This window comes from Mus caroli, chromosome 5 (assembly GCF_900094665.2).
Source record: "Mus caroli chromosome 5, CAROLI_EIJ_v1.1, whole genome shotgun sequence".
Classification (NCBI taxonomy): domain Eukaryota; kingdom Metazoa; phylum Chordata; class Mammalia; order Rodentia; family Muridae; genus Mus; species Mus caroli.
In genome coordinates, this window is record NC_034574.1 from 131,090,788 (window position 1) to 131,105,451 (window position 14,664).

At 41.1% G+C, this 14,664-nt stretch overlaps 1 non-coding gene and 1 pseudogene across 1 annotated transcript; both read left to right on the forward strand.

The window, feature by feature from the left end:
• The first annotated feature begins 466 nt into the window (after positions 1-466).
• On the forward strand, positions 467-12,318 carry LOC115031133 (annotated as a pseudogene).
• Positions 11,805-11,911, forward strand: LOC115031265. Its single transcript, XR_003836864.1, has one exon. It is a non-coding gene; the product is annotated as a U6 spliceosomal RNA (small nuclear RNA).
• Positions 12,319-14,664: the final 2,346 nt, after the last annotated feature.

Below are 14,664 nucleotides of genomic sequence, written 5' to 3' on the forward strand. Positions count from 1 at the left end.
TGATATCCAGACAGCCTCTTCCTTGGGTTGAAAGTAAGCCTGAGCTGCACAGAGAACTAGCAAGGATAAGAGAGAGGGGAAGGAAGGTAGAGATAAGGAGGAAGAGAGAGGGAGTCGGTAAAGATATATATAGATATATATATCTGGGCAGAGAGGAGGTCAAAGTGGAAGAGAGGAGAGAGGAGGGCATGATAAGGTCATAAATCACTAACAAAAATGGGGGCTGGGCTCAAGACACAGCCATCATGTCAGTAACTACAAGGCAGGATCTTCTGCAACATGAGGAAGAAGAAGCCAGAACATTAAAGGAAGTTGCTGGCCACAAGGAGGTGGAAATGTGGAGGTAATGCACCCACTTAGCCCTCCAAATGAGAAGACCTTGGGGGCATGTGTGTCACTTTATCCTGATTCTCTCTTGACTCAAAAACACCTCAGAATCCTTCCACGGTGTCTCTTCTCTAGCCTTATGGCTCTGCTGGTCTAACTTCCTGGAGGGACTCTGGCCATGGCTTGGATCCTGCTTCTTCTGCTGTCAACAGCCTGTCTACATGCTGGTGAGTGGTGGGGACCTCATTAGCAGGGACTGAACCACAGAAGGGGACAGTGGGGCTGGCAAGGGTGGGCTGTCATGTGGACAGTTGTCTGCTAGAGGAGCCAGCTTGTCCTCTCTGCCTCAAGAGAGCTCATCCCTCAGAGAGAGCCCATTCCAACCCTTAACTCTGTTTGCTGTCCCACCAGCCATAGGGACAGTCCTGTCCTATGTCCCACTCCTGTCTGTGGATGAAGGCTCAGGATGCTCTGGGTTGTTCTTTCCATCCTTGCAGTAGCTTTAGATTCTCCCCATCCTTCCCAGGGAACTTTGCAGGATCCAACAGAGAAAATGATTATGGGATCAACATACCAGTTCTCCCATCTGGAGTCCAGGGTGACTCTTTCAAATTCCACTTCTCCTTCTAGTTCCCCTGGGAGTTGGCCAAGGATTGGCAGGTGAGGATACTCTGGAGATGGAAGCACTTACATGGGAAATTCATCTATAATTCCACCCTGCCTTTCATTCATAAGCACTTCAAGGACCTGCTCATCCTGAACTGGACACAGTGTCAGACATCTGGAATCCTCAAAATCCTGAACTTGAAGGAGACTGACCAGGCCACATATTTTGTAAAGTCTGGCTGAGCATAACAGAAGGTGTGAAGAGTTGGCAGTCAATTGTTGGGACCCAACTTTCTATCACCCATGGTGAGCCATTATGGCTCAGGCTTCAATACCTGTGGATTCTTATCCCCTAGATGTTACCTCAGACCCCACAACTCTGAACTCTGTTTCATATTCCTTCTCCTTGGCCCTGCCCACACCTATGACAACAGTATTTTTCCTTGTAGTTGTGACAAGTATTGGCTGTGTCCTTTGCTGTGGTCTGTCATTCTCTACTCAGACAGAACTGCACTGGATTCTTGACTTCAGCATGTGCCCTACCCCATAGCTCACACCTTTTTTGTTCCAACTCTAACACTATAATCCTTCCTACTTTCATCCCATTACCCCAAGGTGGGTGAACTTTTTCCAGGATGTAGCTGACTCTCTTGGTCCTGTAGCAGGGCTCCAATTGGTTCCTGTATGCAGCATCTCTGCACAGGTCCAACCTAAGCACAGAACAAACAGATGCCATTGGGTATTCTTGATACCCTATGGGCCAACTGTAAACTGCCAGCTGTCACCACAGTCCCTCATTTCCCCTCCTAGCTCCCCAGGACACATCTGTCATGTCTCCCTATCCACCATCTTGTCTCCTCTCTGTTTCCCTACCCCCCTGTCTCTTTCAGTGCCCTCACCTTTCCCACACAAGATCACAGGCTCTTCGGTAATACTGTCCCCATTTTCACAATGTGACTGTCCTGTCTTCTGATCTCTGAAGCTCCTCTAATGCATAAGTAATTAGAGTCTCACACACATGAGACCTGGAGAATCAGTCTTGTTACTCTGTGGTCATTACTGTCCCTTTCTATCACATGGCCCTATAGGACCTGGGGGACTCATTGTACTTTGTTGTTGATCATGACATTGCTCTGTGGATCTTCTTTGTTTATGTTCTTTTTTAGGTAACAGGGTCTCACTATAGTCCTGGTTGTCCTGGACCTCCCTATGTGGACCAGCATGGCCTTAAAGTCACAGAAATATGCCTGCCTCTGCATCCCAAGTGCCAAGATTAGAGGCATGTGCCACCATGCCCAGCAATGGATCTTGATAGTAGTAAGTCAACCAGTGAGAGTATGCCCTCAGGATTGTTTTGTGTGCAGTCTATAGCTACTATTTTGACTTGATGTAATGACAAACAACAGCTTCCAGGTCTCAGGGAAGAAAGAGAAAAAAGATGTCTCATGATTCTAGAGTTTTCAGTTGGTAAAGGTTCTGGAAATTAATTGTACTGATATTTGTAGAGGAAGTTATTCTATTTTGCCCCGTACTGAGCTATAATCGTACAGATAAAATGCTATTCTTTTTTTTTTTTTTTTTTCCGAGACAGGGTTTCTCTGTGTAGCCCTGGCTGTCCTGGAACTCACTCTGTAGACCAGGCTGGCTTCGAACTCAGAAATCCGCCTGCCTCTGCCTCTCGCGTGCTGGAAAATGATATTCTTTTATGCTATAACATTTTATATATTCAGTGTGTATGCACATGTGGGTGTGTCAGTGTAACTTTCTTTGTGTGTGTGTCTGTGTATGCGTGTTTACTGATTCTCGTGTTGGAGGAGGTAAGAGAGCATCCTGAAATTTTACCATTTTAGCTTTTGAGTCCAGTTCTCTGACTGACTTCTGGAGATCAGGTTGTATGGCCAGTGAGTGCTAGCAATCTACCTGTATTCACCTTTTCAGAACTGGGATTAGAATCATGCAGCCCTGTTAAGTGTTAACTCAATATATACAGCAGTTTGGCATTGAACTCACAGACATCTGCCTGTCTCTGCCTCTAAGATTAAAGGCCATGCTCACCAATTTCATCTGGGTTCTTCATATGGATACTAGGGATCAATCTTGTGTTCTACTGTCTGAACAGCAAACACTTTATGGACTGAAACATCTCTGCCTGTTACTTACATTTATGACAGAAGCAACTGTATTTGTATGACTTAGTTATCTGTGAACAAATGATAATCTGAAGACATATAGCAAGACATTTGGAGAACATGCATTTGAGCTTGCTCTCCTAGAGTTCAGCCTTAAGCATTTGTTCCTCTCTCTGTATGACAGCTGTTCCCCACCCCACACCCACAAAAAAGACAAGATGTGACACCCACCCATCTCTCCCTCGTCCAGGGAAGGTCTGCTCACTTCTCATCTCTCCACAGCACTCAGTACCACCATGAGGAACCCCTCCATCATCATCTCTGCAGTCACCACAGCTGGTCTGGAGGACACAGCGGGCCAGAGGATTCCTCCACTGCTGACCCTGAAAGCCATGGTAGGGATGATGATAGTAGCCAAGGCTGTGGTCATAATCCCCATTTACAGATGGATGATCTCCCTGTGGTGGAAGCAGAGTAAGTGGTCCAGGACAGGCCTCAGCCGAGCTTCCCCACTGGGAGTGTTCTCAGCTTTGGGAGATGGAGAAGGGAAGGCTTGTGCAGGGAAGAGTACAGAGAACAGGAGGAGGGAAACTCCACAAGGACTGCATTCCTGGAGCCTGCTGTCCTTCCCGACCAGCTGGAAATTAGAGGATCTGATGCAGATGAACACAGAGCCTGCTCCTAAGGAGTTCATGGATGCACACAGGAGCTTCAGGGGCTGAGTGCTCATTTGGAAAGAGCTGTGGCTGCTAAATAAGGTGTGAGGGTAGTCCAGGTTTCAGGGACAACTCCTCACAGGAAGTGATACCTAATGAAAAGAGATACTTTTTTGAGTTGAGCATGTGTGATCAAAATGGAAATTAAGAGCAGGTGTGTAATAGACCCACAGATGAAAGGGCAGTGTATAGGCAAAGGCCTAAAAGCTGATGGAGGTTAAAGTTTTGGACACTAAAAGAAAACACTACAGAGCAAAGTTACAAACAGCCTAGAGGTGGCTCAGCTGAAATGTTTGCTCCACAAGCACTGGGACATGAGTTTCATCCCCAGCAAGCACATAAAGAGCTGTCAGATGCTTGGACAGGCTGACTCACTAGGATCCCTGGGACACTGTGCTGCCAGTGTTATCCAAAGACAGAGCTGTCTCATGACTATGTTGTGATGCTCTCAATGTCCAAGGTTGTGATCTACCATTCACAAGTGTGTGCACACATCCAGATACACATGTATACATACATACACACATACTGCCAAACATACATTTAAAATTAAGTAAATAGTAAAATGTGTAAAGATATTCAAAGAATAAAGTCTTTACCGCGCACGCACATGCACATTCACACACACACATACACAACCTAAAAGTTCAATGCAATCTCTATTTGATTCCAAATTGCAGTTTGTAAAGATGAATGATTTCTCTTCTAATACTCATAAGCATTCTAAGAAACAAAAATGGGAACACAGTGAAGGACACCTGCATCCCAGCACTGGGGAAGGGCAGAGAGGAGCATCAGGAGTTCAAGGCCATCTACAGTTACATAGCAAGCTGAAGGGCAACCTGGGGTCCACAAGACCTTGTATCCACAAAACAAGAGCCCATGTAAATGGGGTTCAGAGCAGATTTAAAGCCAGGGTGACTAGAAGGTACAGGACAAGGGCAGAGATGAGTAGATAGTGCTGTGTAATGGAATGTCAATAATGAAGAAGTGAAAATGCAGCTCTTGGCTTTCAGGTAGGCTCAGGCCTCCAATAACATTAGCAGCAACTGAAGGGAGGGAGAGCAGCACCCTGAAACCATGAGGGTGAATCTGCAGGATGCAGCAGCCTGCACTGAGAGAGAGAGAGAGAGAGAGAGAGAGAGAGAGAGAGAGAGAGAGAGAGAACAGCTAATTTCCTCTTAGAGAGTTAGTTCTCAGGGAGGCAAAAGGGACATGTGGTGAGTGCAGGGCAGAGAAGGCAGACATGTGTCAAGAGGTCAAAGCTGGGTGAAGAAGCAAAGGAAGATATGGACATGGGTCAGCAGACCTGGGTGTGATTCCTGGGAATCCAAATGATATACAGAGAAAACTGACTCTGGAGAATTGTGCTCTGCCTCTCAGGCTCACCCACAGGCTCCTGGTGAGACATTATCTCTTAGTCTCCAGCTAACAGACCATGATATCTCACCAGGGAGGTGAGTTTACATCAAAGTATTGATGACCACACACCCTGCATACAACCCCCTTCCATGTCTCCTCCCTGGTAATCAAAGTGCATGGCTGTAGGATTCTGCTGTAAAACATCACCATTCTTGGATAGATATAAGAAGATAACCCTTATGTGTGCTCTGATACTATCTCCTGGAACACAGGTCATCCTGTGTGTCTCTGGTCCTGAGATCATGACTGTGCCATTCTCTGTCTGCTCATGGAGTTACTGACACTTTTAATACAGGCCTTACTCCCAGCGATCCATCTCAGCATCTCTCTTGAATCTTTGCCTCTTCCCCTGATATGACACCCCTTAGAGAGTTGCACATTGTGTCCAGGATGCAGGTCACAGGGAAAACTGCAAGGATCATGGTCCACACTGATAACCACATCCTGAGAATTGGGGGTCCCCTCTCCCTTACTCCTGAGATCCTGCCATCTCATCCAGTACCTCGACCCTTCCATGCTTCACATCCAGTGACAGACCATGGCTTGCTTGGGTCCCATGTTGGGCTTCCTTTACTTACAAGTCCAACTGTATGCACCCACTTTCTCATTTCTTGCCATGTTGATATTGTGGCCTCTGGGATCTCTCCTAGGACAGGACTTTTATTATTGACAGGTAGTGATGGGGAGATTATCAGTTGGAGCACTGGTTCTCAATCTGTGGGTCACCACCCCTTTGAGTGTAGAAAGACCCTGTCACAGGAGTCACTTATCCTGTATATCAGATGTTTATATTATGATCATAACATTCACAAAATCAGTCATGAAATACCAATACCATAATTTTATGGCTGGAGTCACCCCAACATGTGGAAATATTGTCCCAGCATTATGAAGTTTGAGAACCACTGAAAGGGAAGCAATTCTAAGTACCTCTTGAGTTTGCAGTCAGCCTGGGTTATATGAGACTTTGTCTTGAAACCAATAGCGAGAATTTCATAAATTCATTGTTTTTAATAGCTGAGTAGTACTCCACTGTGTAAATGTACCACATTTTCCGTATCCATTCCTTTGTTGAGGGACATCTGGGTTCTTTCCAGCTTCTGGCTATTATAAATAAGGCTGCTATGAACATAGTGGAGCATGTGTTCTTATTACCAGTTGGAACGTCTTCTGGGTCTATGCCCAAGAGAGGAATTGCTGTGCTGCCTGTTTTAATTTTAATATGGAATGGGAAGGTTCTTTTTTGTTTTTTTTTCTATGATATGTTCTTCCTGTATTTTTGTATTAGAAAGGACATCTCTTTCCTTAGATTTGGGAAGTTTGAGTTTGTTTTTATTGGGAACAATATATATGATTTTGACATGAATGAAATTCTTCTCATTGTATGATGAAACTCAAAGACTTTGTTTCTGATCTCCAAAAACAAAAAACAAAACAAACAAACAAAAAACCCCCAAAACAAAAAATAAACCCCCCAAAATCAAACAAACAAAACCCCCCAAAACAAAAAATAAACCCCCAAAAATCAAACAAACAACCCCCCCAAAATCCTTTTCTAGTCATGTTCACCCTCTATCAAATAGATTACTAACCATAACTAAATCATTCTTTTCCTCTCTCTTGTCTTCCTGACGCCATTGTCTGTTTTCTACATGATCCATTCTGTGAGGTTTTCTACTGAATATTATGTATAACTTAATGAAATTTTCATTTCTGTCATCATTCACTTTTGATTCTCTTTTGTATCTCTATCTTTTAAATTAAACTCTATTTATTTATTTTTAAAGAATCAAACTATTTTAATAGCTTAAATCAGTTTCCTTACTTCTTTCTGCATTTGGTGTTTTCTTGGGATTAATTTAGAAGATATTGTTGTAGAAATCATTTCATCCTGTCCTGGGAGTTTCTATGGTTAGTTAGTTCTCAAAGAAAAACAACACACATCCTTTACATTTACAATAAGCCTTAAAAGTACAAGAGCTGGGCAGTGTTGCCTACGCTCTATGCAGTTAGACTTGACCTTCCTATAGACAACACTGAGTTATTGTTTACTCCTCACTATGTTTCACCTTGGTTGCTCTTTACACCAATTGGACAGCTCTCATGGTAGCCCTCCTAACCTACATTGGCTTCTTCTCTCTCCTCCTGAAACTTCTTTCCTAATGGTTCTCCTCCAACTCCAACATCATGAAACCAAGACCACACTAATGTCTCTTCTCCCCAGCTATGAGCTGTTGGCCTCCTTATTTACCAATTAGAAGTAATTTGGGAATGGTGTCACTTAGTGTTTATGTCTACGTCTCTGGAGCAATCAGTCTTGGGGAGCCAATATTAGCATTAGAATACAAGCAGCATCAGGTCAACCACTACAAGATATGCTTGTGTTATATGAATTCTTTGAACATACTTACAGTGATTTTTAAAAAAAATTTTAACTTGAGTTATGCTTGTTTCTCTTATTTGGGGTTATTATGAGCTTAGTAATTATTGAAGGGGAATTGATTTGGGTTTTCCTGGTTTCTTGTGTTTTAGAAATGGGACTTGCCCATCTGTGTTTACATCAGTGGTGAAGTTTTGTTGTTGCTTTAATATAGTAAAGTTTTCCTCCCTTCATTGGGAACATTTCTAGTGTTAAAGAAAGACAAGGTGTTAGTGGGGTTGAGGTGGTAATTTCCATTGTCAGACTTGTATGCAGGGCTCTGAGCTCTCCCCTCAGCCATCCTCAGAGATGTGATCAGTATTTTCAACACCAGTTAATATTCATCTGTAAGATCTCTATTACCATATAGTAGTTGTTGGCTATGAAACAGTCATTAGACATTCTTTATGTACCAATTGTTTAAGAGAGTAGGACGTACTCTCTCTGTACTTATATGTAAGATTTTTTGGCTTGTTTTAGAGAGTAGGACATACTTGTCTCTGTACTTATATGTAAGATTTTTTGGCTGGGTATAAGTAAGAAAAAAGGAGTTGAAGAATCAGTTGCAAATCACTGAGGGACTAGTGATTAATACAATGTTACTTATAGAAAATATGTGAATTACATAGAAAGGACATAGTAGGGACAACAAAAAGTTAGGGGAAGGGGTGAAAGTTTTGGTTAAATATAGACTCTATTCAGAAAAGTAAAGTTGTGCAGTCATAGTCTATAAAACAGCCTCTTCTTTCAGAAAGCTGAATCAGAGAGATACTATAAACCAGGCCTGTCTATGTTCCAAGAATGACGAGAGGTTATGAAGAAAGATTTATAAAACAAAGAAATAACATACCATGAAAAGAAATGAGAAAATCAGGAATCTACATTGATATTGGGTATGATATAAAAAAAGGAATATGGTGAAATCAGACTGGGGTGGAGATATTAGATAAGAAAACCACTTGGACAGAATATTGGGCTTTCTCACCACTGGAGGACTCTCCTGCTCCAGAAAATACTTCAGATTGAGTTTCATCAAATTCTTCTCTGGAACAGCCAAGTTACTGTGATGGAGCAGACATGCCAGTGCACAGTGATGGTAATATTATTTCTATATCAATTATTTTTTTTAAATTTACTTATTTACTATACATCCCTCTCACTGACCCCGTCCCTGATTGCTCCCCCACCCTCACCCCCATGCCCAGCTCATCAAGTCTTTGAGGCTAGACATATCCTCTTCCCACTGATTCTAGGCAAGGAAGCCAAGCTGGGAGAACCTATCTCATGTGCCAGCAACAGGTTTTGGGATACCCCTCGTTCGAGTTGTTCCAGACCCATATGTAGACAAACGTGTACATCTGATGCATATGTGCTGGTAGGCCTAGGTCTGTCCCCTGTCTGTTCTTTGGTTGGTGGTTCAGACTCTGAGAGCCCCAAGGGTCCAGGTTATTTGAGTCTTTTCGTCTTCCTGTGGAGTTCCTATCCGCTTTGGGACCTGCAATCCTGCCTCCTATTCTTTCATAAGAATTCCCAATCTCCATCTACTGTTTGGATACAAGTGACTATATTTGTCTGAATCAGCTGATGGGTGGAGCCTCTCAGAGAACAACTTGCTCCTGTCTGAAAGCATAGCAAAGTATCATTAATAGTGTTAGGGACTAATGCTTTTCTATTGGATTTTTTTTTTTTGGGTGGGGAGTGGGGGGAGCATGTTTTGGGTATAATACCCAGGAGTAGTATAACTGGGTCTTGAGATAGAACTATTCTCTGTTTTCTGTGAAATACCAAATTAATTTTTTTAAGTGGAGTTGCTCCAGTAGTGACAAGACAGCCACTAGGAAAGAAATACCTCATCTCATCTACAGACATAATACTGTCCAGAAATGGGACAAAATTTACAGGTTAGGAAAGCTTAGTTCTGCTGAGACAGAATGGGCTAGTCCTTAATTTTCTATTTCTCTGAGGTCTGTCAAATGATCCTGGACCAGAAGGCAGAAGACCAATGCTACGACTGTCCAGGTGTTCAGCGATCTCTATAAATTCATTAAATTTTGGAAGCTATATTTTGTGCTTTTTATATTGTCAGGTAATATTAGTCATTCTTGGATTTCTAACTATATAGTCTCATAGCCAACCTAGGCTATTTACTTTGAGAGAACAGAGTTGAGAAGAGGATTTTCAGATGGCTTACACTCTAAAGCCAGAACATAAGTCTGGCATAAAATTATAAATCTTTAAGTTAGGATAGATGACAGAGGTTCTATTTAATTGACATAAATGATGGAATGGGTGTTAGGTCTATCTTGTACCTTATAAACTACAAAATGGTAATAGTTTTGCTCAATTTATATTTTGAAAGAAAAGTTTTATTTTTTTTTTATTTAAACAGAAAGGGTGGTATGTGATAGGATTTTCCCTGTCCAATCAGACTAAAATATAAGAGCAGCAAGAGCTCTGTGATTGGACAGGGAAAAAAGAGGCAGACCTAAGAGTTATAGGGACAGAGAGCATCTAAGGGAGAGGGGGAGAGGCCAAGATGGAAGTAGACGAACAGGAAGAAGAACCTGAACCAGCATGGCTTTAATTAGCCAAAGGTAGTTATGATATTAAAGAATAGAATGATTGGGATATTTGTCTAATCTAGGTGGGCAGCTTTTATTATTATTAATTGGCTCTGAAATTACTGTTTTGGCATCTTGTAAATTGAGAATTTATTGATACATAAATCTGGTTAATTATAATGTTCAAGAATTTTGTTTCTCTTGGGTTGATGGGTGGTGGGGTGGCTGACCACCGGGTCATTGTGTTGGGCTGGCATGGCAATAATTTGCCAAGAAACTCAGGAGCTCTGGCCCAGAGAGACAGCCAAGTTGAGATCACCCAGCTGGAGCCATGTGGTCTGCCACTTGCTGGCAGTAGCGTGGCATGCTGTTTTCATTCCTATAGTTTGAAGTCTGTGATGGTGATACTTCCAGTCATTTTTATTATTTATGATTTTTGAGCTATTGTGTGTGTTTGTGTATATTTGTGTGTATCTGTGTATATGTATATATGTGTCTTTATATATTTCTGTGGTTCCATATGAAGTTGAACCTTTTTTTTAAATTTTGTGAAAAATTGTGTTTGATATGTTTTGATGGTTATTACATTTAGCCTGTAGATAGCTTTTAGTAGAAGGGTTATTTTGTAGTAGTAATCCTACAATCCAAAAGCTGGAGAGAACTTCTTATCTTCTGGTGTAATCATCAATATAATTTTTAATGTCTTAAAATTGTTTTATTTTTCAAAAATATAAATAATTCAGTTACCTGTGTAGAGTTATCACAAGATACTTAATAAAGAGGAAAAGTTCTATCTTTGTAGTAATTCAGAAGGAGTATTAAAAATATATTCAACTTCCATTTATAATGTAAAGAATTCTGAAAGGATTTAGAAGAGCATTTCTTGGCCCAAACTAGACTTTGAAATAGCATAAAGATGTTGGAATCCTAGGTAAGCCCTATCCTCTTCCATCATTTTAATGCTTTAATGTTTGTGTGCATCACTTTTTTCTTAAATAATAGTTTTAAATAAAGGAAATCTCATCAGCTCTCTTATTTTGACTTCTATAAGTCAGTCTATTCTTGGTTATTGTAATTGAAGAAAAATAGCTATGGAGTTGCAGAGATGGTTCATTTAGTAAATGCATCTGCCATCCAGTCTGACAAGCTGAAGCTGGATTGTGCATCTCACGCACTGGCAGGAGATACCTGACCCCTGGAAACTCTCCCCTAAACTCCATCCCCAAGCAGTGACGTGAGATGGAGCCCACATATGCACATAAAATAAAAATTTCATATATAATCCCAATTTAAAAGGAAAGAAAGGGATTTCATATACCAGAACAAACAAACAAAAAACTTTGAGAACCACTAGAAATATATATATATATTTTTTTTGAGTTCATGAGGTTGTTTAATCTGAGGGTCACAGGGTTCCGTCACAAAAATCACCTCAGTTGGCAAGATGTCATCTTTGATCATTATTTAAACAATGAATCCACTATCCATAAAGTAAACAGATATTCATAACATTTTAGGCATTTGGTCAGGGTTGTCATTAACAGTATGGTATGACCAACCCCAATGATTTTCCTTGATCTCTGACTAACTCATTTTACAAAATCACTATTTCAAGAACACAATTGTGCTCACTTTGGCAGCACATATACTAAAATTGGAACGATACAGAGAACATTAGCATGGCCCCTGCACAAGGATGACACGCAAATTTGTGAAGCGTTCCATATTTTTATGGAACACAGGGCCCCCAATGGAGGAGCTAGAGAAAGCATCCAAGGAGCTGAAGGGGTCTGCAACCCTATAGGTGGAACAACAATATGAACTAACCAGTACCCCTAGAGCTCGTGTCTCTAGCTGCATATATAGCAGAAGATGGTCTAGCTGGCCATCATTGGGAAGAGAGGCCCCTTGGTCTTGCAAACTTTATATGCCCCAGTACAGAAGAATGCCAGGGCCAAGAAGTGGGAGTGGGTGGGCGGGCAGGGTGGTGGGGGAGGGTATAGGGAACTTTTGGGATAGCATTTGAAATGTAAATAAAAAAATCTAATAAAAAAGAACACAATCATCTATGTTTATTAATCACATGTTGTATTCATAGATTGCAAGACCACTTTCAAGTGTTTGAATTAGGACTTCACTGCTCTTACTTCTGATGAATTGATGGGGAAATAAGAGTAAGGTAAGGATATGTAAAAAAATTCTAAGAGCAGACTGGGGACCCACAGAGATATTTTGTTGCAAAATGTCTGTAAAGGCAGGACAAATTCTGTGAAACAGAACTATAGAGTTGTAGAAGTACATTTTTGAATTAAAAATTCCCCCCTAGTCACAAATACTTGAATATTCATTCTCCATTTGGTTGAACTCTTTTGGAAGGAAAAGGAAGTGCAACTTTGTTGAAGGAGTATGGCACCAATCATAGGTTTTTAGGTTTCAAAAGACAGAGTCATTCCCAGTGTCCTCTCTAGCTCCTTCTTCTAGATACAAATGTGACTTCTCAACTGTTCCTGTTTCCACGTTGTAACCTACCAAAAACTTTAACCCTCTGCAAGTGTAAGCCCAATTAAATGTATTATTTTGGATATTTTCATGGTTACAGTGTTTTGACACAGTTATAAAAAAGTAACTAAGAAGGAAAGTGCTACCAGGGAGTGGGCTCTTCCTGTGGAAGGCTTGCCAACATTGCTTTTAAATCAATCTGTAAACTCTGGGATTTTGGAGTAGATAGATGTTGAATGCGATAACTAGGATTTACTGGACCATCCTACTAGCAGCTAGGAAGACATTGCAGAGAGCCATGGGGAGGTTGGAAGCCCAGCCACAATATTTTCCTAACCATTATGGACCTTACACCTCTGAAATAAAAATCCCAATTAAACACTTCTTTTGTAAATTGCCTTGAACATTGTGTTTGGTCACAGCATTAGGAATGTAACTAATAAACACAGATTGGAGGATGCTCAACAATGCAAACTTTGTATACTTCCATGGATACAAAGTGTTTCTGCACAGGAATGTAAGTGAACCTTCATGACTGTGAAAATGTGACAACTTAGACATAATTATTGTTTTTGTTTTATGTTGTTATTGTATACCAGACATGGGATCATTCCTCAAAACTAAATTATTTGTTGTTTTCCTTCCTTCCTTTTTCCCTCCACCCTTTTATTTTCTTTGTCCCTTTCACCCTCCTCTATTTCCCTTTTCTCATTCTTTTTCATCTTTTTCCATCTCTATGCTCTCTTCCATTCCTTCCTTTCTTCTCCAGATTTTTATTTTTATTTTTTTATTTTCATTTTATGCTGTATATGTGATGTATATTTTGTCTATATGTCTGGAATACATGTTAGTGTCTCTATATGTGAATGTGAATGTGGGTAGTATATAGATTTCATATAGACATGTGAGGTCTGATACATATGACTGTCTTTCAATTTCCTTTCATATTTATTTTTTGATATTTAGAATAGGTTGACAATGAGATACAGGGTTCTGCCTGTAAATACCTGCCCAGTCCTGATGTTGCAAGTACCCAAGACTCTCTGTGTATTTTACTGAGGTTCTCAAAATCCTGCCTGAAGTCTTATGCTTACAAATCTGAGCAATATTTACAGCTATGCTTCAATCTCTTGACACAACCTTAAGCAGAATGGCTTTTATAGATAAATACATGCATTCTTACTTAATTTCCTAAGGGCCTGCAACAGTTGCAAGAGTATGTGAAAACACAATAAATAAAAAACTCAATGGAAATCAAGTAACAAAAAATACTTTTAGAATAGTAATATGGCCCACTGAGTACTCTGGGGTACCCCCAGCCTCCCTGAGCTACCTACTATCTGTGTAGACCTCTATTATCCTGCTACCTCACTGCCTACCTTCATCAGACTTGCTGCTCCAGAAGCATACAGGTTAGGTTCCTTTCCTGCATCAATATCCCTCACTTGCTGAGTCTTCTGGAGTGCCCCCAGCCGCCCTGAGCAGCCTTCTATCCCAGCTAAACTGCTATTATCCCAGTAACTCTAGACCACCTTCATCAGACCTGCTGATCTGGAGCTGTTCAGCACAGAGATTTACATCAGAGGATTGCCACACCAGGGTCATGGAGATTAGACCTCCCTCTAATACCTACTACAATAGGAACAATCAGGGACAAAAGCCACCCAAATGGCTAAAAGTCTTCAAAAGAACACAACCAACAAAAACCAGGGAAATATGACACCTCACTCCACTACAGCAAGCCCTGGATATCTGAACACAACCAAAACACAAGAAAATGACCTTAAATCCAAACTTTTTAAGATGAGAGAGGAATTTAAAGAGGAAGTGAATAAATCCATGAAAGAAATATAGGAAAATACAATCAAACGGATAGAGGCACTTTAAGAGAAAACAAGTAAATCCCTTAAAGATTGTGGCCTCCCTTCCCCCAGCCTGGAACCTGCCTGCTCAAGGGTGGAGCTACCGGCTCATTCGTCCTGCCA